Genomic DNA, 23,793 nt, shown 5'->3' on the forward strand with positions numbered 1-23,793 from the left:
TCGTTAAGGAGTTTTTCAAAGTAGCTGCCAGAGAAAACAACATCACACCTTCTCAAGAGCTCTGCGACAACCTCGCCAACTTCTTCCAAGGCATGATCGCAAATGTACAAAGAAACTTCTAACCCAAAACTACACCCATGGACTTTCTCAATCAAAACACCCTCACCACAACCAACACGAACCACAGATTGACCACCTGGAACCAGCTCCCCACCCAGGGCACCACTCGAGAGCTCCCACTGACCCATGCCTGTACCACATCTTCAACCTCGGAAACCAAAGGATCGACCAGGAAATAACTACCCTGCTCAACACCTCAATCACCAATGCAAAATTCCATGACATCTTGAAACACCAAAGTCAGACCACTACTCAGAACCCCCCGCTGATCCCAGCAAACTCTATAGCTACTGTCCTATCTGTTCATTCGCATTCCCAGCCAAGGTCCTGTAAAAAACTATCAACAGGCAACTCAAAGCACACCTTGAGCAGAACCAGCTACTCAACGCCTCCCATTTTGGTTTCCGCAGCAATCACAGCACCGAGACAACCCTGATCTCAGCCACTGTCGCAATCCAAACCCTTCTCGAACCAGCAGAAACAGCAGCCCTGATCCTCCTTGACCTCTCAGCAGCCTTCAAAACCATATCCCACAACATGCTGATCGAAAGACTCCACCACATCGGCATCCAAGGGTGGGCACTCAGATGGATCAACTCCTTTCTCACCGGTGAAGTGTCTTGTAATAAAATAATGCTGGAACTCTTTGGTTCCCACTGTATATTGTGGGTATGTGACATAAGCATTGGAGGGATGAGTTGATGGCAGTCTTAGAATGTTGAGTTCTGACTTATACACAGCAGAAAAAACACATGTAAAATTGCTCTCCATTTGTAGCGTGGTTAATGGCCAACACCTAGACTCGCAGGGCGCTACAACTGGCGATGTAAGAGAGCATACGAATTCCGTACACTGACAGCGCTCTTCCAGAGAGCTTGCCATGTTCCAGAAAACTGCTTGTGCCTGCCACATGTGCTGCAGTCAAAGTGCAGAATCGACACTGGCACTGTTGAAGTCTCAGCACAGTGCAAGCCTGTATAATATTCTTGAAGATAAAAAAAAAGTGACATTGAAAGGCTATACGTCGGTGGCCAGGAACTGAATGAAACGGATGAACATAAAAGGTACTGCCCCATTATGCAAATTAATACCATACGCTAAATGGAGTAAGAACTCTAAAGGCAGATGCAACCAGGTTACAAAAGCAGCACACACCGATAGTTCAAAATGAATAAACTGAAATTCATGTGCTACGAAGCAGAGTTTAACCAGGTGTTTGTGAAGAAACATTTAAGCACAAAGCTGACCAATGTTATCATCTTTCATTGATTTGTAGATAACAAGGTTTACCTGCTTACCCAACCATTAATGAAGCTTTGTCCCATAACGTGATGTGGCCCCAGGAAGAGGGTTGGGGTTGTGCCTGAAGAGCTGTCCTCCGAAGAACGTGCCCCACTTCCAAAGCTGATGCATAGGGGCACAGAACAACTGCTCAGACAGCCATCAAGTAAAGAGCTTCACTGGAGAGCAAGGGCAAAAACCAAGATCTAAAATGTGGTAAGGCTGACCCCGCAGTCAGCACGTTGCAAGGCACTAGAGAAGCAAGCTTTGCCTGCTGAAGTTCCACAAGATGCACCTGAGAGACCACTGCTTTCCACCAATGTATATACAGCTATTGCATTCTTATAACCACCAATTGTATTTGATACTGACAAGAAACACAATATTGGAAATAGATGGACTGCATGGATAGAGGCTTTTGGAGGTTTCATATATGCAATAGGTGGAAAAGATGATAAAAAGAGTTTTAATTCTCTGAAGAAATTGGCTTGTGAAGGAGTGAAAGAAGCCATGAAAAAAATCCAGTGGAGAATATGGATTTTGAAAGATACATATTCAGTCAAGAATGCCAGAGACTGGGAGAAATCCTCGATGAGTTTGTTGATAGGGTGGCTGTTCTGGTGAAGCTCTGTAAATTCAACGATTAGGAGGCTACCCACCTCAGAATAATTGATGGATATGTGTCAGATTACTTTCGCCGATGAATGCTGAAAGAAACTCTGAGCTTAGAATATGTTCTCAAGGCTGTGTGCACCGAAGAGCATGCTGATCGCCAAGCGACTGACATGGAGGCTGGGGGTGCCCAAAGTGCGTCAGTCCTGAACATGAATAGTAAGCCAGAGAAAAATGCAGAAGGACACAGGTTGAGATCTCCACAGATGAAAACGTGTTACAGATGTGGACCGTCACTTCCACACAAAGGCAATTGTCCCTCAATTGGACAAATATGCATCAGCTGTGGTAAAGCTAAGATAAAAGTAAGTGTGCCTGTACCGAGGAATGAGAGACTGGAGGCAGGATGTCTTCAATTAAAAAGTAGAGACTTTTATTTAAGTCTTTAAGCTAATAAATATAACGGACCCACAGCAGAGCAGCGCGTCTCAGTGAAAGATCAGAGAAGAATAAATCATCAGAGTTCTAGAATAGAAGAAGTAAAAGAGTAGAATAGAAATAGAAGAAAGAAGAGAGATACAGTAATAAGAGAATGTTACAGTGCCACAGCGTGAAGAGAAAATAGCCAACTGAACTCTACCTCATCGAAATTCGACATTGCCCCACAAGGCCAAGCATTCACACCAACTGAGGCAAATCAACACCAAAGGAAGAGTTCCTAAGTATAGATTTCCAGTGAAAGTGACAATGATAATTGTGCGATGTCAATGTTTACTTCAAAAGGTCATGCACATCTACGAGTGGTCCAATGTGAGGAAAAATCCAAAGTGAAGTAAAATCGACACAAAAAGCACCAAAAACATTCAAACATTGTCCAAAGATCACTCTAAAGATAAATGGGTGCTCAATATCATTCATAATAGACAGTGGTGCATCAATAAATATCATGCCTGAGGAGAAGTAGGGAGAACTGTCTCCATTATCTCAACTTACGAAGTCCAAACACCTGGGCTCCTTCAACTCCCTTAAAAAGTCAAGGTTCATTTGTAGCCACGATGAAACATAATAAAAGTGTGGTACAAACACCTATTCATGTACTCCAAGGAACAGCTTCATTTGCCTGTTTGGTGAGTTTCAACATTGCTGCTGATATTGAACTGATTTCAGTGAAAAACAATATGAATGCCCATCATGAAATTCTAAGTCAATTTCCTTCATTATGTCATGGGTTAGGAAAATATAAAAATGAGGAAGGTAAATATAGAAATAAGTGAAGATGTTAGTCCTGTTGCACAAAGACAGACACATTGTGTTTCACTTGCAAGAAGCTGTTGAACAGGAACTTCATTAATTGCTTCAGCATGACATCATTGAACACTACACTGGTCCAACGCTATGGGTTTCTCCCAATTTATTAGTGCCTAAAAGAGACAGTGAAGGAGTTGTACACATATGGGTTGACATGTGTCAGGCCAACAAGGCGATTGAGCGAGAGAGACATCCAGGTCCGCTCATTGCTAAAATGATAACTCAACTGAATGGTGCAAAGTTCTTTTCTCGACTCGACTTAAAAAAAGGATATCACCAATTGGAGCTTGAAGAAAAATCCAGATACATTACAACCTTTTCCATGCACAGTGGTTTGTTTCGTGACAAGTGATTGAGTTTTGGTATAGCTTCTTCTGTAGAACTTTTCCAAGACATCATTTGACGAATCATACAGCCTGTAGTAAATGTGTTTGGCTATAGGGATGACTTATTGATATTTTGGAGCCACACCAAAGGGGTATGACAAACCTCTTATGCAAGTATGTTGTTTGTTGAACAATGCATGTTTGAATGCTGACAAATGTGAATTCTACAAGAAAAGCTTGAAATTCTTTGGCCACGTATTTTCTGATGAGGGTATGAAACCTGATCCTGTAAAAGTGCAAGCACTGTCTACTGCAAATCCCCAACAAGACATCTCTATGTTGCAATCATTTCTAGGAATGGCCAGTTAGTATTCTAGATACATACACGACTTTGGTACGGTCAGTGCACAGTTGCGAGAACTAACCAGAAAGATTGTGTCTTTTCATTAGTCACAAAAATGTGAGAAGAGCTTCCAAAATGTCAAGAAAGCTATTGAGTGTGCCACTGAAATGGCTTTCTTCGATCCTAAACTTCAAACAGAAGTTGTGGCTGACGCTAGCACTGTCGGATTTGACGCAGTCCTTGTGCAGCACAACGGACAGCCAAATGCCCGGAGACATATTATGGCATATGCCAGAAAAAGCCTGTCACAAATGGAACGTGCTTACTCGCAACCTGAGAAAGAAAGTTTGATAGTGTTCTGGGCTTGTGAATAATTTCATGTGTCTTGTACGGAAAGCCCTTCACAGTAGTGACTGAACATCAATGTAAAGTAGACACACAGTGCTTTTGAAAGTGTCACTTTATTTCAAGTAAATACGACACACCGGTAGGTAAGAGCGCTCCGGTCACCGGCTTACAATCAATCCTCTCAACTGTCAACACAACTGTCAGATAGCTCTCTGACGTAACGCATGCAAATGCCAAGAGTCGCGCGCAGGGACGGGAGCAAAAGAGGGACAAAAGGCAAACGGAGAAAGTGCCAACGTAACAATCAAGCACTGTAAATAATATTTAGCAATCCTAAAGCCAAAATGCCTCCTAAAATTGAATTTTGGGGTTTGAGGTTACAAGAAAGAATACAACTATACAATTCTTCATTTTCCAGGGAAAAATCAGAATCCTGCTGATTATTTGTCAAGAGTGCCATTGCAATACCCTCTAAGACAGCAGAGGTCTACATCCATTTCATTGTGAAACAGAGCACACCAGCTGCCATGTCTTTAGAACAAATTGTCACCACCAAGAGGCAAGATAGTGACATGTTGAAGTTAAAATACATTATTGCTCATCAGCCATGGAAACAGCACTTTAGACCTCTCAATGACAGAGTATTTAAAGTTTAACAAATGTAACAGATGAACTTTCAGTAGCTCAAGGCGGCCTCATTCTGCGAGGTACACAAAATGTTATTACTGAGAGTCTACGACAGCAAGTGATCTACTTCGCCCATTAGAGACATCGAGGCATAATTTCCACCAAGAGAGCTCTCCGAAACAGATTCTGATTTCCATATCCCAGCGAAAGGGTCGAAAAACAATTAAAGATATGTGGAACTGATTTGCATCACAAGTCATTCAGCACCCGTTGACCATGCCAGAATTGCTACATCATGTTTGGGAGAAAATTGATATTGATTTCTTTGGTCCTCTTGAGAATGGACATCATCTTCTAGTCATTCCATTGGTGGAAGACCTTTCATCCACTACACATGAAAAGGTTATTAAAAAATTAAATGGTATCTTTGTGACATGGGGTGAACCTACAGTATTGAAGTCTGACAACGGTCCACCTTTCAGTAGTCGAGAATTTAAAGACTTTCTAAATCACCTTAATATAAAGCATTAAAAAGCACTCTTCTTTGGCCTCAAGCCAATGGTCTGGTAGAAAGGTTCATGAATACTCTAAAGAAAGTTGTTCAGCATGCTGCATTGGAGAAGCTCAACCTCAAAGCTATTTTAAACACTACTCTTCGAGCTACCCATTTGACCCCTAACTCAACGACAGGGGAAAGCCCTACAACTCTTATGTTTGGAAGAGCCATGATGAGCAACCTGCCCCAATGGACCACCCTCAGATCCAAGAATGAGGAAGAAATTCACACTACAGACTTTGGTCGCAAACAGAAGATGAAAATATATGTGGACAGACGACGTCATGCAAAAGATATCACTTTGACAAGAGGAGATCGGGCGCGTGTCAGACAATACAGGAAACAAAAATCTGATTCTCCTTTTGAGGGTGAACCTGTAACTACCACTAACACCAAAGGACGCATGGTGACTGCCCAAGATCCTGGGAAGTCCCGTATGAGAGAATCCTCTCATTTTCTACATGCGGCCCATCACTCCCCAAACATTGATGTCAATGTAGAGACTGGGACCAGACAGACTATTGATAACTCTTTGTCTCCTAATGATTCCACCTCACCTGTTCAGATCACTGAAACTCTGACTGCCAATTCCCGGTTTCGAGTCACCTGATCAGGACATGTTATTCAGTCAACACAACGCTTTATTGAAGAATTATAATTGCTTGTATTTTTATGTATTTATTAATGTATTTATTCATACATTTATTTGTTTATCTATTTTGAAAAGCTATAACAGTTTAGTTAACAAAGTAGGAGATGTAATGTCTTGTGATAAAAGAATGCTTGAATTCTTTTGGTTCCATAGGCCTGTGGCGTAAGCGTTGGAGGGATGAGTTGACAGCAGGCTAAGAATGTTGAGTTCTGACTTACACACAGCATAATAAAGACATGTAAAATTACTCTCTGTGTGTGGTGTGGTTAATGGCTGGTGCCTAGGCTGGCAGTGTGCTACAACCAAAAGGACACAGAGGATCCGCCTACCACCTTTCTCCTCTGGACCTAAGGATATTGTCTTAGGTGTTGTCCAGGGCTCATCCCTCAGTCCTACTCTCTTCAACACATACATGACCCCAATGCACAAGTTACTACTTGTGTAACGATATATCTGTAAGAGACATTAGTTAGTGAAAGATTCCTTACCTTAGAATAACCCCAGGCGTCAGGCTGGATCCGGAAAGTTTTGCTTAGTAGTGCCACCCTGCGCGTCGGTAGGTGGCGTCTTGCGGCTCTGCGTCCATCACTGGTCTCGATAGCATCGACATGATGTCACAGAGACTACTTAGGCGCACCCATGCGCGCTGACGTCAGTTCTGTACACGACATTTTGCGCCGAAACGCAGAGCCATGCAAGATACTGACTGACCGTTGGTGCATAAAACTAGGGCCCTAAAAGGGAATGACCTTAACCCTAGTAACCAGTTTGCAGAACGGGGAGGATGGGCGGGGCGGTAAGGAATCTATCACTAACTAATGTCTCTTACAGATATATCGTTACACAAGTATTAACTTGTGCATCTGAAAGAGACACGTTAGTGATAGATTCCTTACCTTAGAATAGATACCCCAGCAATACCAACCCCAGTGGTGGGTCTACGAACAATTTGACACCAGAAAGTCACGAAGCACAGAACGGCAAAAGAAGCTGTCTCTCCGGACCTGACTGTCAAGGCAGTAGTGTATGGTAAACATGTGCATCGAGGCCCACGTAGCTGACTAACAAATGTCCTGCAGGGGACAGCCGCATCCCAAGGCAATAGTGGCTGCAGTTGCCCTGGTGGAATGCGCACGCAACCCCGCAGGAGGCTCCTTCTTGGCCAAGGAGTAACATGCTTTGATGCACAGAACGACCCACCGGTAAATGATCCGTTTGTGCACAGCCTGACATTTGTTGGTGCCCACGTAGCCAACAAAGAGTTGATCATCCACCCGAAACTGATGTGTACGCTGCAGATAGAAAGCAAAAGTGCGTTTTGGGTCCAGACGGTATAGCCTCTTTTCTTCCTTGTAAGGATGCAGAGGTGGAAAGAAGGTTATGTTATGTTATGTTATGTTAATTTCGATTTGTATAGCGTCAAATCACCGACAGGTCTCTTAGCGCTTGCTTTGGGAACCCATCCTGGCTTTCCCTGCGGGATAACCCCTACTGGGCATCCCCAAGGTGAAGACCAGGCATCCCATCGCGGTAGGGCCGTAGTGGAGATTAAGCAAGCTATTGCCCAGAGTTGCAGAGTGTGAACCCATGATTAGGTCAGGCACCGAGGCGAGAATTATCGAGTCTGTGGACATTTTGAGCTCAAGACCCTGCCGCGTCGGGAATTGAACCCTGGTCCCGGGTCTGACCTCTGCATCAGGGTCTGCCGCTCTAACCATTGAGCCACACTTTGAGGTGGGCAAGGTGATGGTCTGCCCGATGTGGAAGGGGGTGACAACCTTTGGCAAGAAAGAAGGACGGGTCCTTAAAACCACCTTGTCCGGATGAATCGAAAGGAAAGAAGGCTTAGAAGAAAGAGCCTGGAGCTCACTCACTCTTCTGGCAGAGGTGATAGCTACCAGAAATGCCGTCTTTAGAGTAAGAAGATGGAAAGGAAAGTTATGAAGAGGCTCAAAGGGAGCACACATCAGAAAAGTCAAGACAAGATTTGTCCCATTGAGGAATTATGAAAGGCACGGGTGGAAACGTGTGTGTAATGCCTTTGAGAAAGCGGTTAACAACCGGGGTATTAAAAAGAGAAGGTTGATCAGGAAGCCTCAGGAAGGCGAAAATGGCAGAGAGGTAGCCTTTGATAGTGCCCAGAGCAGAGCCCTGCTGGGCCAAAGAGAGGAGAAACAGAGGAACCTCAGAAAGAGGGGCCGAAAGGGGATCCACAGTCTTCGCTGTGCACCACGCCACAAATTTGTTCCATCTGCAGGCATATACCATTTTAGTGGAGGGACGCCTGGCTGCCAGAATTACATTACAGACTTCGGGAGGAAGGTCGAAAGCCGTCAACTGTCGCAGCTCAATCTCCATGCATGGAGGTGGAGGCTGGACAGGTTCGGGTGGAGCACCACCCCCTGCTGCTGCTGCGACAGGACATCCTCCCGAAGAGGCTGACGGATCAGGGGATCCATTGCTCAAACTGCTTAGCTCAAGTTACCATACTCTTCAAGCCCAGTTCATGCCTGATCTTCTTTAGCACTCTGGGCAGAAGTGCTATCAACGGAAAAGCGTACAGTAGACCGCAACTCTGCTCGAGACTAAAGGCGTCTATGAGCGAGTGCCGCCTTGAAAATTCCAACGCGCAGAACTGATGACATTGAACGTTCTTTTCGGTGGCAAATAGATCTAACCAAGGCTCTCCCCACTGCAGAAAGAGACCTTGTGCCACGTCCGAGTTCAGACGCCATTTGTGATCCATCATGCACCAGCGGCTAAGTTCGTCCGCCCTGGCGTTCAGAGAACCTGCCAGGTGTTGAACCACCAAGGTAATGCCTTGATGTTCCAGCCATGTCCAGAGGCGCAGAGCCTCCTGACATAGGGTCCACAACCCCACTCACCCTGTTTGTTGCAATACCACATGGCGGTGGTGTTGTCTGTAAACACCTGCACTACACTTACCCGGACAAAGGGAAGGAATGCCTTCAGTGCAAGTCGGATCGCTCGCAGCTCCAGAAGGTTGATGTGGAGCCGGGACTCCGCCGGAGACCAAAGACCTCTGATCTTTGTCTCTCCCAAGTGGACTCCCCATCCCAGGAGGGACGCATCCATCACCTCTGTGTGCTCTGGTTGGGGAAGGGAGAGGGAGTTGCCATTGACCCAATCGCAATTTGTAAACCACCACTGCAGATGTCGCGCAGTGCCTTCCGAGATCTGGACATGATCGGTGTTGCCACAATCGGACAGGTTGCCCTGGTGCTGTGCCCACTAGAACTTCACATCCCACTGCAGAGCCCGCATATGCCATCTGGCAAGTTCCACCAGCAGGATTGAAGAGGCCATCAGGCCCAGGAGCCTGAGGGTCATCCTGTCTGAAACCCAGGATAGAGGCTGGAAGATCGGAATCATAGCCTGAATATCCCCGACTCACTGATCAGGAGGATAGACCCGAAAATGCATCGTATCCAAAACAACTCCGATGAAGGGGGCTTCTGAGAGGGACTCAGGTGCGACTTCGACTAGTTGATGGAGAACCCCAGCAAATGCAGGAGGTCGACCATAGTCTGAAGGTGGGTGACGACTGCTTGGGGTGAGCCCGCCTTCAACAACCAGTCATCGAGGTAGGGGAATACTGATACCCCTGACCTGCGCAGATGAGCTGCGACCACCGCCAACACTTTTGTGAACACTTGAGGGGTGCTGGTAAGGCCGAAGGTGAGCACAGCAAACTGAAAGCGCTCCTGGCCTACCATGAACCGCAGGTAGCCCTGGTGGGCCGGCAGGACGGGGATGTGAAAATAAGCGTCCTGCAAGTCCAACGCTACCATCCAGTCTCCAGGGTCCAGGGCAGCCAGGACCTGAGCCAGAGTCAACACCTTAAACTTCTCCTTCCGGAGGAAGCGATTAACGTCCCGAAGATCCAAGATGCGGCGCAGGCCCCCTTTTTCCTTCTTGGGGAACAGAAAGTAGTGGGAATAACAACCACGTCCTACTTATGGCCCAGGAACGCGCTTAAAGGCCCCCTTGGCCAGGAGGGCCGAGACTTCCTGATGGAGAAGAATCAAATGATCCCCCGACATGCGGTAGTGCCGAGGCGGCATGGCAGGAGGGGAGGACAGAAAGGGGAGTGCATAACCATGGCCGATTATCTGCAGCACCCACTTGTACGATGTGATTTCGCGCCAGTGGTGGAGGCGTATCCTGCCACCCACCAGCGTGAAGCTCGGATTAGAAAGGCTTAGAGGCGGAAGCAGCTGGGGTGGAAGAGGACTGACCCACCGCTGTTTTCCCGACCCGTCCCTGCAGAATCCACGGCCGCGCTGAGGCTGGTTCTGCACATGCTTGCTGGAAGAGCATGCCTGGGTTCCCCTGCCCTGGCCACGAAAGGAACGGAACCCCGGCATGGCAGGGTTCTTCGTGGAAAGACCCAAAGACTTGGCTGTGGACCAAGAGACTTTAAAACGCTCCAGGGCATTGTCGGCCTTATCACCTAAGAGGCGGGAGCCATCAAAGGGCATGTCCATGAGCAAGCTCTGGACATCGGGTGAGAACCCAGCGGAATGCAACCAGGCATGGCGCCGCAACGCCACAGTCGTGGAAATCGCCCTGCCTAACGAATCAGCGGTGTCCAAACCACACCTGATGTCAAACTTCGCCGCATCCTTGCCTTCCACAATCGCTTGGGAAAGGACAGCCTGGACCTCCTCAGAACACTGAGGTAAGCCCTCAGCTACCGAATCCCACACTGCGTGGCAGTAACGGCCCAAAAAGCAGGCGGTATTATCTGACCGCAACCCCAAGCTGGCTGAGGAGAACAACCTCTTGCCGAATTGGTCTAGCCTTTTAGAGTCCTTATCCGGCAGAGCCATGGGAGAGGCACTCTGCGACGTCGAGGCCTGAATGCCCAGGCTCTCAGGCGTGGGATGAGTGGTCAAGGAGGCGGGGTCGCCAGACGCAGGGCAAAGACCCCTGGTGACGTTTTTATCCACCGGCGCCCCTGAGGCCGGCCACAACTAAGTGCCCAGGAGGACTTTGGTGAGAGCTTCATTGAAAGGGAGCAGCGGCTCCGATGACGAAGATGCCGTCTGGAGCACCTGCGTAAGGAGGTTGGTCTAAAGGGCTACCATAGGGAGGTCGAGATGGAAAGCCTCCACTACCTGATGCAGCAACATGGTATAGGAAGCGCCCTCCTCCATAGTAGGCGGAGGAGAGGCAAACCCCGGGACAGAAGACACATCAAGCTCGCCCGCATCTTGAAGGTCGTCCACCCAATCCTGCTCATAGTCACATTGCCGGGCAAGGGGGTCCTCAGAGCTGTCCTAGTCCTCGTCTGGCTCCGGAGTAGAGGTAGCCGGCTGCAGCGGCATGGCCAGAGAGGGGGCAAGCAGCGTCGGTCGGGGCCGAGCCAGAGCCATATCCCAATGCGGCTCCCAGGTCGGAACAAAATGGTCCGAGAACCGGAGCCGGGGAGGGATAAACGGCACCCAGTGCAGCGCTTGTAGCGGAGCCAGGGGCGGTGCCGGGGCCGGAGGCAAGGGCAGAGCCGGGGCCGGAGCCAGCGGCGCTGTACCTCGCAGTGCCGGGGCCGGAGCCAGCAGCGCAGGATCCTGTGGCGCCGGGACTAGCACTGGTGGCGGTGCCGCCGGGCCAACAGGATCTGGACACAGGACCACAGGGCCTGAAGGCGTGCTGGTGGAATCCTGGGGCCTAAAGATGCGGTCCATAGCAGCAAGAAACTTTTGCATCTGTTCGGGAGTCGACGACCGACCCGGGTATAGCGGTTAGGCCCGGGAACCCCAGTTATAGTTATTGATTATAGTTATTAATTTATATAGCGCTGAATGACCCATGAGGGTATCTCGGCGCTTAGGCTGTGGAACCCTTCCTGGCTCTCCCTGTGAGGGGCGGAGCCAGGCATCCCAGCGCTGGTGGGGCCGTTGTGGAGATTAAGCAAGCTATTGCCCAGAGTTGCAGCGTGGGGCCCATGATTAGAGAAGGCACCGAAGCGAGAATTATAGAGTCCGCGGACATTGATCCTAGACCCTGCCGCGTCGGGAATTGAACCCTGGTCCCGGGCCTGATCTCTTCTTCAGGGTCTGCCGCCTATAACGAGTGAGCCACACTTCTCCACTCTGCCTCTGGAGAGCGACGGGGGGACGTCGGAGAGCGAACGCGCTTCTTTGACTTCTTTTTATGAAGTTGCTTACCGGAATCTGAAGGCGAAGACTTAGAGCCCGAGGAGCGATGGGTCCGGTGGCTCCGGTCCCGCGAATGGACCCTAGGCCCTGAGCGGCGGTGAGAGGAGTGCCAGACCTCCAGCAACTTCCTGCACCACTCCCATGAGGCCTTCAGGGCCATGGTTCGACAGTCTCGACAGTCCCCGGAATCATGATCGTTCTCCAGGCAGTAGAGGCACACATCTTGCGGGTCCGCCACCGGCATGTTATGGCGGCACGACCCACAAGACTTAAATCAGGGCATCCCTACGTGCACCAGGAGATGAGAGGACAAAGTCTCAAAAAGTAGTCAAAAAATTACTGAGGTATGTGCTCAATCCGGATCTGCGCTTTCAAAAAGAAAGAACTGACGTCAGCGCACATGGGTGGCACCTAAGTAGTCTCCGTGACGTCATCTTGGCGCTCACGACACCAATGACAAGCTTAGAGCTGCAAGAAGCCACCTACCGACGCGCAGGGGTACTGCTAAGCGAAACTTTCCGGATCCAGCCTGACAACTGGGGCTATTCTAACGTAATGAATCTATCACTAACGTGTCTCTTTCAGATATCATCACATCTCACGGTCTCAACTTATTAGTCAATGCAGACGGCCCCAAACTCATCATCTCCCTCACTGATGACCCTACCACCACTAGGACCAACTTAAACAGATGCAGAACAAGCATCGCTAACTGGATGAAGAAAAACTGTTTGAAGGTGAACACAGATAAGCCAGAAGTACTGATCTTTGGCAACAACAGCAACTCCTGGAATGACTCTTGGTGGCCCCCAGACCACAGGATCCATACCCGGCGACCACGCCAGAAGCCTCAGAATCATCATTGATAACAAGCTTAATATGAAGTCACAGACCAACGCCGTTGCCTCCGCCTGCTTCCTCACTCTGCGCATGCTATGAAAGACCTTCAAGAGGCTACCCCTGCAGACTAGATGCAAAAGTGACACAGGCCCTTATTGCCAGCCAACTGGACTGTGGCAAGGCTCTCTACGTAGGAATCACCACACATCTCCTACAGAGACTTCAAACCATACAGAAAGCCACAGCCAGACCCGTCCTTGACCTCCCCCGATGAACCCATATCACACACCACCTTAGACAACTGCACTGGCTCCCCATATAGAAATGATGCAAATTTAAGACAGGCACAGACACACAGACACAGACACACACACACACACACGAACGCAAACTAGACACAAATGTATTAGAGTGCTTTACATGAGCACCAGTTGCCTTACAGATGGACACGTTCATTTTGTTAGGCATGGGGAGATTAAGTGATTTGCCCAGAATCACAGGATGCATCCCTGCCGAGACTCGAATCCGCTTTTGGGAGGCTGTGACAGCCTCCCCATGCAGCTCCAGACCATCACATTTCTGCCAGAATTCTGAAGGTCCCTCAAGACCTGGCTGTTCGGATGAGCCTCTGGGACCTGCAAGCGCCTGAATACCCTATCGGGTGATTAGCAGCACTATATAAATACTGATTGATTGATTGTAAGTGAACCTTCCTTCGAAAATGAACAACTGAAAATCTGCTTTGACCAGACGAGAGCTAATTAGGAGAGTGAAAAACTCATGGATGATTGCTCCTATTGACCCCGTTAGACACTGCATGAAGGATAAGTGATAACAGTTTTTAGGTCTCCTCTACTAGATACTTTATGAGCTGTCTTTTGCTATTAGCAGCTTACAGTAGGCTTACCGCCCACCCATTGCTTGCAATTCATTGGCTTGACTGTCACTCTCATTTGCTTGCTTCCTATTAGTTGTGGGGGCTTTCCTTCCTCTTGTTGTGTTTGTCGTTTTCGTGGAGCATGGACACATTACCTGTGTCCTTCCAATGCTATTTTTCAGGTATGTTGGGATGGAAAAGTCCCTCACATTGTAACAGGCGCAAGTGCCTGCCCCAAGTGCCCCAGATGCAGTGATAGGATCATGCAAGCAACCTCGGTATCACACACAACTCTTCACCCACCATGACCCATCAGATCAATGCTGTGTCCTCCACATGGTTCAACACCCTCTGCATACTTTACAAGACCTTCAAGTGGATCCGCCCGACTCCAGGAAGACCATCACCCATGCTCTCATCACCAGCGGACTGGACTATGGAAATGCTCTCTATGCCAGAATCAACCAAAAACTCCTCCTCTAACTCCAGACTGTCCAGAACACCCCAGCCAGACTTATCCTCGACATCCCACAACATGACCACATCACTCAGCACCTCCGCGACCTCCACTCGCTCCCATTGAAAGAAGAATAACCTTCAAACTGCTCACATATGTCTACAAAGCCCTCCACAACACTGGACCCCAATACCTCAACAAACGACTCTCCTTCCTCGCCCCCAGAGAAAACTCCGCTCAGCTGAACTCACCCTAGCCACGTCCCTCACTTCCACTGGGCCAGAGCACACAGCCACGACCTGCAACAAACTCCCCGTTCACATCTGACGAAGCCCTACACTGCACCAGTTCAGAAAAGACCTCAAGACCTGGTTTTTTGGGTGACCAACGGAGCTGCTCACACCCCCTCCCCCAGTGCCTTGAGACCCTCACGGGTGAGTAATGCTCTCTACAAACCTTGATTTATTGATTGATAGCTGGATCCTTGGTAACAATATTTGGTCACAGGCAAACACGGGTCATGTGTGTATGTCATGACCTAGGCTTGTCTCATGGATTGCGGTCTTGCTAACACCAGGTTGGGCACACAACACATACCCTCACAGATATGGATAAGGGGAGTAGTTCTTCACCCTAAGTAGCACGAGCATTGCTGTGGCAGCATACTGTTTTAGGTAATCAGTAGTATTGCTAGGATTGGCTACCTCTTACATAAGAGCGGGGCCTACTGACACACTTATTTAAAGGCCCACTGATGTGTGCTTAGCTCCCCCTTGGCCGTCATCAGGTTGAACTTGGGCTCCCATTTTGGGAGGCTGTGGGCTTGCTGTAGGAGAATGTGGAAGTAGAGAGGCCCCCAGACAGCTTTCTGGATTGCTGCATTCTTAAGAGCTGGGTGGGACTCAAATTGGAGAAAGGAAGAGCCATGCTCATCAGTACGCTTCAAAAATGCTCTATGATTCATAAGGAGGTCAATGGTCAAAGGGGACTAGACATATCTCAGGAAGGAGATGGGTCCGATACGGGAATCATGAAGAGTAAAAGTCCTTAATCTCCACGGTTGGGTCAAGGAGCTTGTGCTTGTCCCGTTGCCCTCTGAACAAAGTAGTACTTTTTTTCTACATGAACTCTCAGAGTGCATTTGTTTTCCAGCTGTCTCCCTAGTGTTTTTCTCTTTGCCCTGTGCACTCTGTGTTGCAGTATCTTGTCTGTGTGCTTCTCCCTTGCCCACTCTGGTTGCTTTAACCCATTTATTTCCCTTGCACACAGCACTGACTCACTCCCCATTAGTTTGCTGCCCCCGCTGTGACCTGAGTTGCTTTCCACACCCATGCTCCTGTGTTGCTTCCCCCACCCGCCTGTCATGATTCCACCCTTTGTGTTGCTTCCACCCTCTTAGTGCTCCACATTGCTGTCTCTTGCCCATGTTTCTCCCTTTGTGCTTGACTCCCAGAGAAGCTAAGGATCTTTGTATCTGCTTTGCAAGGGTGCAAAATACCTGCACTACTCTTGAATTAACTTTGACGGGAGACGAGTATTGCAGCTCTGCATCTAAAGGGGTGTGGTGGCACCAAGATGCCTAGGACCTACAACCACTGCCTGGGAAGTTACAGTGGAGGAAGTCATGCCCTCAGCTTTCTTTCATTGAAGTGCATGACTCCTGCCTTTGGCAAGTAACACCAGGTGTTCTTCTGCTCTCCAAGAGATGCTGCCTACAAAGTGTCTCAGAACAGCAAAGTTGCCACTTCTTCTTCCAACTCCACAGGCTTTAGATTTGACTCCACAGATTTACATCACAATTTTTAGGTCTTGCCTCCGAGATAGTTTTTAACTGTCTGAAGGCAAAGGCCTATTTTTGACCAGAATGCTTAAAGCAAGATGAAAAAAGAGGGGAGTCTCTAAAAGGGGTGTGGTCTAAGTAATTAAGGGTGTGACTTAAAATGTGAACTATAATCCTGTGCTTTACAGAGCATGATTGCTGACCAGCATTTAAGTGTCTTTTTGTGAGTTTTCTGCCAATTAATCTAGGCATATCACACAACAACAAAGATATGCCTAAATCAAGCCAAACCTCCTGACTTTGAAAGTGCCTGTTAGCAGTTTGATATAAATGAGTAAGAACAATGATTTTGTTGTAAATAATTAGAATTGGGAATTACAAATGGTACATATGGGACTATCACTATGTGCACATTAAAGTGAGACCAAGGATTGGATGAGCATGCAATCTGAACACTGTTATGACCCACTGACTCGCACTGCCTAAAGCGTCAACTACAGCACACGTGGTTGTGCCCCATTATGAACACCCGTCCACAACCTGATTTCCCTAGGCACTTTATTGCGATTCAGCTCATATGTACCAAACAAGCAGTGGAAAACACAATAGTTCAGCCTTTTAGAGCCAATAGCTTTTTGCTTTGCGAATATTTAAGCAAATTCCAATTGCAATCAAAATTGCACTAAAACAAATAGAGTTTACAGTTGTTAAGAAATTCAGTCTTTACTGTAAAATAGGCAATGTACATACAGTAATATATTGCTAAAACCATTGGCAAAAGCAATAGGTCCCAAAGGCGAGATCTTTTGGATTTGCCAATCCTTGTTCAGGGCAGCAGTTTGGGGCCTAAGAGGCTTCCCGGGAAGAGCATGGTAATGATATGACAGAATGTGATTGTTTTAAAGGCTGTTTGGATGGTAGGTCTTGTATCTGCCAAGAGATAGAATATTCTGGTGAGAGTTAGTCTAGTGACAGTTGCTTCTGAAATGGATTCTGTTTGTTATTCTGAACCGTTAGGTGTCCCGCTTCCCTTTTCTGTGTTGGGTGCAGTCTCGTTAGAATCCAGCTGAAAGGTAACTTATCACCTACATTGCACTATACTGGTATACTTGGGAGCCAATTTCCTTGAAGGTCACCCTAGTGAAGAGTCCAATCTTGGTCCCACTAACCATATACATCGTAGGGTCTTTGAGTGAACATTCTCCAATTTGAGTGATTATCTATGAGAGATTCAGGTATTTCACACACATAGGTTCTAGATGACCTAATCTCACAAAATTGATTCATTTCCTTATTCCAGCCTTTATGATAGTATTTGCCAACACACCTATTGCGAACTCCTAATAATGTAGCTTGACACTTATGAGAGGAACTCGAATCCACTGACTAAGGCAAAGTGGCGCTTCTCCTGTATATCCAGATGAGTTGCATCACCTCAGGTCCTCACTATGGGTCTAGTAAAATAAATGAAATACACAAAAAGTGATGGTGGGAAGGCTTGCCATTTGTCTAACCTCTGGCATTTAATTGGGGTAGTATCCCAATCCAAAATTTTTTTGCTCTTCATGCCACCTCAGTTTGGACTCAGCCACATGCAAATCAGTCTTGATCCTGCTCCGCCAGGTCAGATCCTCCCTGAACCAGAACACTAGCAACCCAGGACCGGTTTTACCCTAGTTAGCTGGGTACAGCTTGGTTCCAGTGACACAGTGAGCATGGGGCCCACGTCTGAGCATACCCTTGCTACTTTGGGCTGCACATGAAACACACAAAAGGTGATGGGAGCAATGCTTGCAATTTGTTTAGCTAATGGCAATAGCTGAGGTACCATCCCAAACCATCGTTCTTTTGCTCATCATGCCACCTCAGTTTAAAATAACCCTACCCTGTAAGCTTCATTTCCACTTCAGAGGAACAGGAGGTAAGAGGCCTACATTGTCTCACTGCAAAGATAACTCTAAAAAATGCTGGAGCAATTCTTCACCAGTTGCATATTTTAAAAAGCATTTGCAAAGCAATAGGTCTCGCATTTACGTGAATTTGAGCTATTGGCATTGCAAATGACAATGCCTTTTATTTATGTGTTGGTTTTTAAACCATAAATAAAAGTCTTTGTCATTCACAACACTAATAGCTTAAACTTTCGGAAATGCAGGACCTATTGCATTGTAAATGCTTGTTTTGATGGGCGTGGGTTCATTTAGGCAGCAAAAACATCACCTAGTGAAACAAAGGAGCTAATGCCCCGGTTACTTACCGGTAATCTTCATTACTCCGAGTATAGTCTTCCTCGCCACATGACTTACATAGTGAGCATAAGCTCCACGACAGAACCCTCCAAAGCAAAAAAAAGCCTCCCACCCCCTCCCAACATGGCCGACCAGTCACACCTGACCTCTATAAGAGGCGGGCCGGCCCAACCAACAGCCTGAACTACCAAGCAAACAATGAAGCCGATAGCTAGACAGGGAGGGGGGGAGGGAACTCATGTGGCGAGGAAGACTATACTCGGAGTAATGAAGATTACCGGTAAGTAACCGGGGCATTACCTCCTCGTAAGTCTTCCTCGCCACATGATTTACATAGTGAGCAAATACCCAAGCCAACAAGGCTTCATTGACCACCATAAGAACAACACCACACGGTGATGCAGAGAAACCAACACAAGGTTGATTTAGAATAAATGAAAAGAAAACAGGGATCACAGGAAACCTGAAATCAAGACAGAAAGGAAAAGGAGGCCAACCAGGAGCCGCAGCTCCTGCACTCAGAACGGCCCCAGCGAAGTCCCCCGGGACTGACAGTGTTCCATGAACAAGGTGGGGGACGACAACGTCGACGCCCGACAAATCTCCACAGAGGAGACCCCCATGAAGGGGGCCCAGGACACAGAGCCACTCCCCGTGGACCGACCCCGGACCCCCGCCGGAACCACCGAACCCAGCGAAGCATAGGAAAGGATGATAGCCTGTGTAAGCCAGCGACTCAAGGTGGAAAGAGAGGGCTAGTGGCCCGAACGAACCGGACCTAAAGATACAAACAGGCCATCCCACCGGAAAAAGGGAAGACGTGTGCTCAAGAGAAGCCAAAACAGCACGCCAGACAACCAGCACGGACAAGAGAGGAACCTTGTCGGCAGGGAAAGGCGGAAAAGCCACCACCCAAGCCCGGGACACCAGGGAAGGAACCCCGGGAAGGAAACGGGGGACATGCCGGAGGAACAACCTGTCCGGCAAAACCCGCAAGAAGGGAGGGGAGCGGAGGCACGACCCCCGCACGCCCATCCGCCCAGCAGACACCACTGCCACCAGGAAAAAACCACCTAAAAGGTGAGGAACCGCAAAGCCACCGAGGCCAGGGGCTCAAAGGGCGGACCCTGAAGAGCTCGTAGAACGAGAGAGAGAACCCAAGGGGGAGACAGGCAGAGCGTCCGAGGGCGACGGAGAAACCAACTCCGGAGCCAAGCGAGCCACCAGGGAAATCAGCCCGCCGAACACCGGACTGCGGAAGGCCCGCAAGGCAGCCCACCGGGCCCACAGGGAAGAAGGGGCCGCGCCCAAGGAAAACCCCACAGCCAGGAAATCCAAGACCCGCAAGGGGTCCAGGGAGGCGGGGTCAGCACCAAGCCGACCGCACCAACGCGAGAAGGAAGCCCAGTGCCGGGCACAGGAAGAGAATGTGGAAGACCTGCGGGAGCCCAGCAGCAAAACCACAACCCCAGAAGAACAACCCCGAGCAAGCAGCCAGCTCCGTGCCTAGGGCCTGCCATGCTGCCAGTCCTCCGGCCGCCCAGATACTAACCTGGTCCAAATCACAACTTATGGACATAGGTAAGTCATCCTGTTATTCCCCCTCACCTTGCTGCTTTCCCCTACCCACCCCCTTCTCACATAAATGCCCTAACTGCTCTTTCTCACTCCACCCCATCTGGACCTGCCCACGCAAACCAGCTGACACCAACCCCAACCCCCTCCCTTCCAAAACTTACTCTATGGGACTAGTAAACTGCCGCTCACTACCAGGCCACGGCAATGACATCTGGCTGCTACTATCCTCTTCACCCTGGGACATAGTTTTCCTAACTGAGACCTGGATTAAAGACAGCTCCAACCCTGACATCGCTCTAGCTATTCCACCGGGCTACAGATTCTCTGGATTCAGCCGCGAAGGCTCCAAACCAGGAGGAGGAATAGGGGTAATTTTAAGGAATCACTTAAAAATCACCACCAGGAAAATCACTAACGCCAAACCTATAGAAGCTCTATACTTCTCCATCTCAGACTCCTCCACTGCCGTCTCCTCAGGGATGTTGGCCTATGTTCCCCCTAACTCTTCCCAATCTGCCATCCAAGAGCTGTTAGCAATTACAGCAGATCTCTCTCTCAAACACTCTGACTTCATTGTTCTGGGAGACTTCAACCATCATGTAGACGTCAGCAGCTGCAATCGCGCTGCTCTTCTCCTGGACTCAATGCAAAATCTTAATCTATCACAAAGGGTATCTGGCCCTACTCATGTCGCTGGGCATACCCTCGACCTCATATTCTCTAATCATGAGAAACTTACAACCTTTCCCCCTTTACCCCTGACATGGTCTGACCACTACTTAGTACCTTTTGAGATTTCCCTACCCCACATTGTTAAACACAACTCCGCCATTAGAACTCAAGGCAGAAAATGGCACAAACTCTCTCTTACAGCCTTAGAACAAATATATGATACGACTCGCAGCCCTCTTCTGGATGACCTGGACGCCGCAGTATGCACACTAAATAATGACCTCACTTCTGCAATAGAAAAAATAGCCCCATTGCGTCCCCTCACCTCCAACAGGCAAAAACCCTCTGCCCCTTGGTTCACACAAGAACTCAGGACACATAGAAGCAAGTGTAAGAAGCTTGAACGACTCTGGAGACAGAGCTATGACCCAGCAGCCAAGGCGCTCTACAAACAAGGCCTTAAAGAGTTTCGTAAACTCAAACACCACTCCATGAGCACGTACTTCTCGGATACCATTGTCAAAGCTAAGAATTCCACCAGGACACTCTTCAACATAGTCAAAGACTTCACTCAGCCCAATGCCCTCGCTGCACCTATCCCCATGTCGCAAACACTATGCGACAATCTCTCAAACTTCTTTGAAGAGAAAATTATCAACATTGCAGCCACCATCCAACAAAATGGTACGGTCAACACTAAAAGTCCCGACACAAATCATATTCCGGCCTTTACAGCATTTCAACCTCTTACTAAGGAACAAGCTACGAAATTATTTCTGGATTGCAAGTCGGGCTCTCCTCTAGACCCTGCTCCAGCCTCAATCCTGAGTGACATTGCTCCTTTAATTATCGACTCTCTTCTTGAAATCTGGAATTCCTCCCTTTCCACCAGTGTTGTCCCTGCAGCCTGGAAACATGCACTACTTATCCCTATCCAAAAGAAAGTAGGTATGGACCCTCTTTGTCTGAGTAACTACCGTCCGATTTCACTTTTGCCCAAACCCGCCAAAGTACTAGAGAAAGCAGTCCAACTCCAACTATCAGACTATCTAGAATCTAACTCCCTGTTTCATGACACCCAGTCAGGCTTCAGACCGGACTTTAGTACCGAGTCTGCACTACTTGAAGTCTCTGAGTCAATTAGAGAATGCTCGGACAGGGGAGAGGAGGCCATGTTGGTCCTCCTCGACCTGTCCGCTGCATTCGACACCATCTCACATGACACACTAATGACTCGCCTACAAGAGACAGGGATTGGCGGCCCCCCCCTCCTGTGGGTAAAATCTTTTTTAAATAACAGAACCCAACAAGTGATGCTAGGATCGTTTCTATCTGACAAAAAACCACTGACCTGGGGAGTCCCACAGGGCTCTGCCCTGAGCCCTCTCCTCTTCAATGTGTACCTTAAACCTCTTGCAAAGATTGTTGAATCATGTGGAGTCAAGGTGACTTTCTACGCCGACGACACACAACTGGTGTTCTCCTTCAAAGACCATGATGAAAAATCATTTGACAACTTCCGCAACTGCATGGTAAAGATCGCCTCATGGATGGCCGAGAACAATTTAAAACTCAATACTGATAAGACTGAAGTCTTATTTTTTAATCAAAAATCTCCTCTACCCCCCAATATCTGGTGGCCATCCGAACTAAACCCTCCCCCAGTGCCGGTCCCAGCGGCCCGAAACCTAGGATTTCAATTCGACACTTCTCTCTCCTGCAAAACCCAAATCAGTAAAGTAACCTCTGCCTGCTTTGGAAAGCTACGCATGTTAAAAAAAATCATTTCCTATCTACCACTTGACTCCCGAAAAACAGTAGTCCATGCCCTGATAACCTCCCGCCTGGACTACGCAAATAGCCTGTATTTAGGGGCCCCCGCCTATCTCATCAACCAGCTACAGAGAGTCCAGAATGCAGCGGCAAGATTAATCAACAATATTCCTTTTCGACACTCCATCTCCCCCCACCTTATCAAACTTCACTGGCTCCCAATAAAAATGCGGATCCAATTCAAAGCCCTGACCCTGGCTTTCAGAGCCCTCAATGACCGTGGTCCTGCATACCTCCGACGCAGACTGAGACTCTCTCATTCACAGCGTAACCTCAGATCCAACAATCTACGCCTAATCTCAACCCCCCGTTTTCGTCTCACACGTACGGGTGGAAGGGCCTTCGCCGTTGTCACCTCTAAACTCTGGAACCAGTTACCCACAGAGTTAAGATTCGCCACCTCAGAACCCCTTTTCCGAAAAAAATTAAAGACCTGGTTCTTCTCCCAGATCTAAACTCTCATTCCTTCCCCCTTCCCCCCTCTGAGATAAGGTCTTCAGCGCCGGGACACCTCCGTCGGAGGTAGCTGTGCGCTCTATAAAACACTAAATAATAAGCAGCGTCATCCGCTCAAGAACCAGGCCTGCAGAAGGAGTCAGGCCAGCAGATGGAGCCGCCTCAACACCGACTCCGGGAGCGGGGGACCCAACCACGGAACGGGAAGATCCGGGATCGGCCAGTAGGCCTGAACCGCCAGCTCGCAAAAGGAGAGGGTACCAGGGGCGGCGGACCCCGCCGGGAACCATAATATGGAACGTTTCACGAATTTGCGTGTCCTTGCGCAGGGGCCATGCTAATCTTCTCTGTATCGTTCCAATATTAGTATATGTGCTGCCGAAGCGAGCACCCAGAAGCACCCCGGCCCTGCCCAAGCGAATCCAGCAGAGGACCCGTGGTATCAGTGGGAATGGGGGAAATGCGTACCGCAGACCGAAAAGGTCAAGCGAAAGACAGGGCATCCACCCGGACCCGGGAGGAGAGAGCAGAACCTGGGCAGGAGGGCCGAGTCCCCGTCCATGAACAGATCCACCGGAGGCAGACCGAGTCGAGGCACCAGGCGCTGAAACACCACCGGGGTCAGGGCGAGACAAGGCAACCAAGGAAGATCCGACTCAGTCGATCCGCCACCACATAGTCGGACCCCGGGGGAAA

General features: G+C 48.6%; 1 non-coding gene across 1 annotated transcript; it reads right to left on the reverse strand.

Annotated features, from left to right (window-relative positions):
* Nucleotides 1–23,384: 23,384 nt before the first annotated feature.
* LOC147728261 (U6 spliceosomal RNA) lies at nt 23,385–23,488 on the reverse strand. Its single transcript, XR_015309653.1, has one exon. It is a non-coding gene; the product is annotated as a U6 spliceosomal RNA (small nuclear RNA).
* Nucleotides 23,489–23,793: the final 305 nt, after the last annotated feature.

The sequence above is a fragment of the Lissotriton vulgaris genome, chromosome 3_1 (genome assembly GCF_964263255.1).
Source record: "Lissotriton vulgaris chromosome 3_1, aLisVul1.2, whole genome shotgun sequence".
NCBI classification, from domain to species: domain Eukaryota; kingdom Metazoa; phylum Chordata; class Amphibia; order Caudata; family Salamandridae; genus Lissotriton; species Lissotriton vulgaris.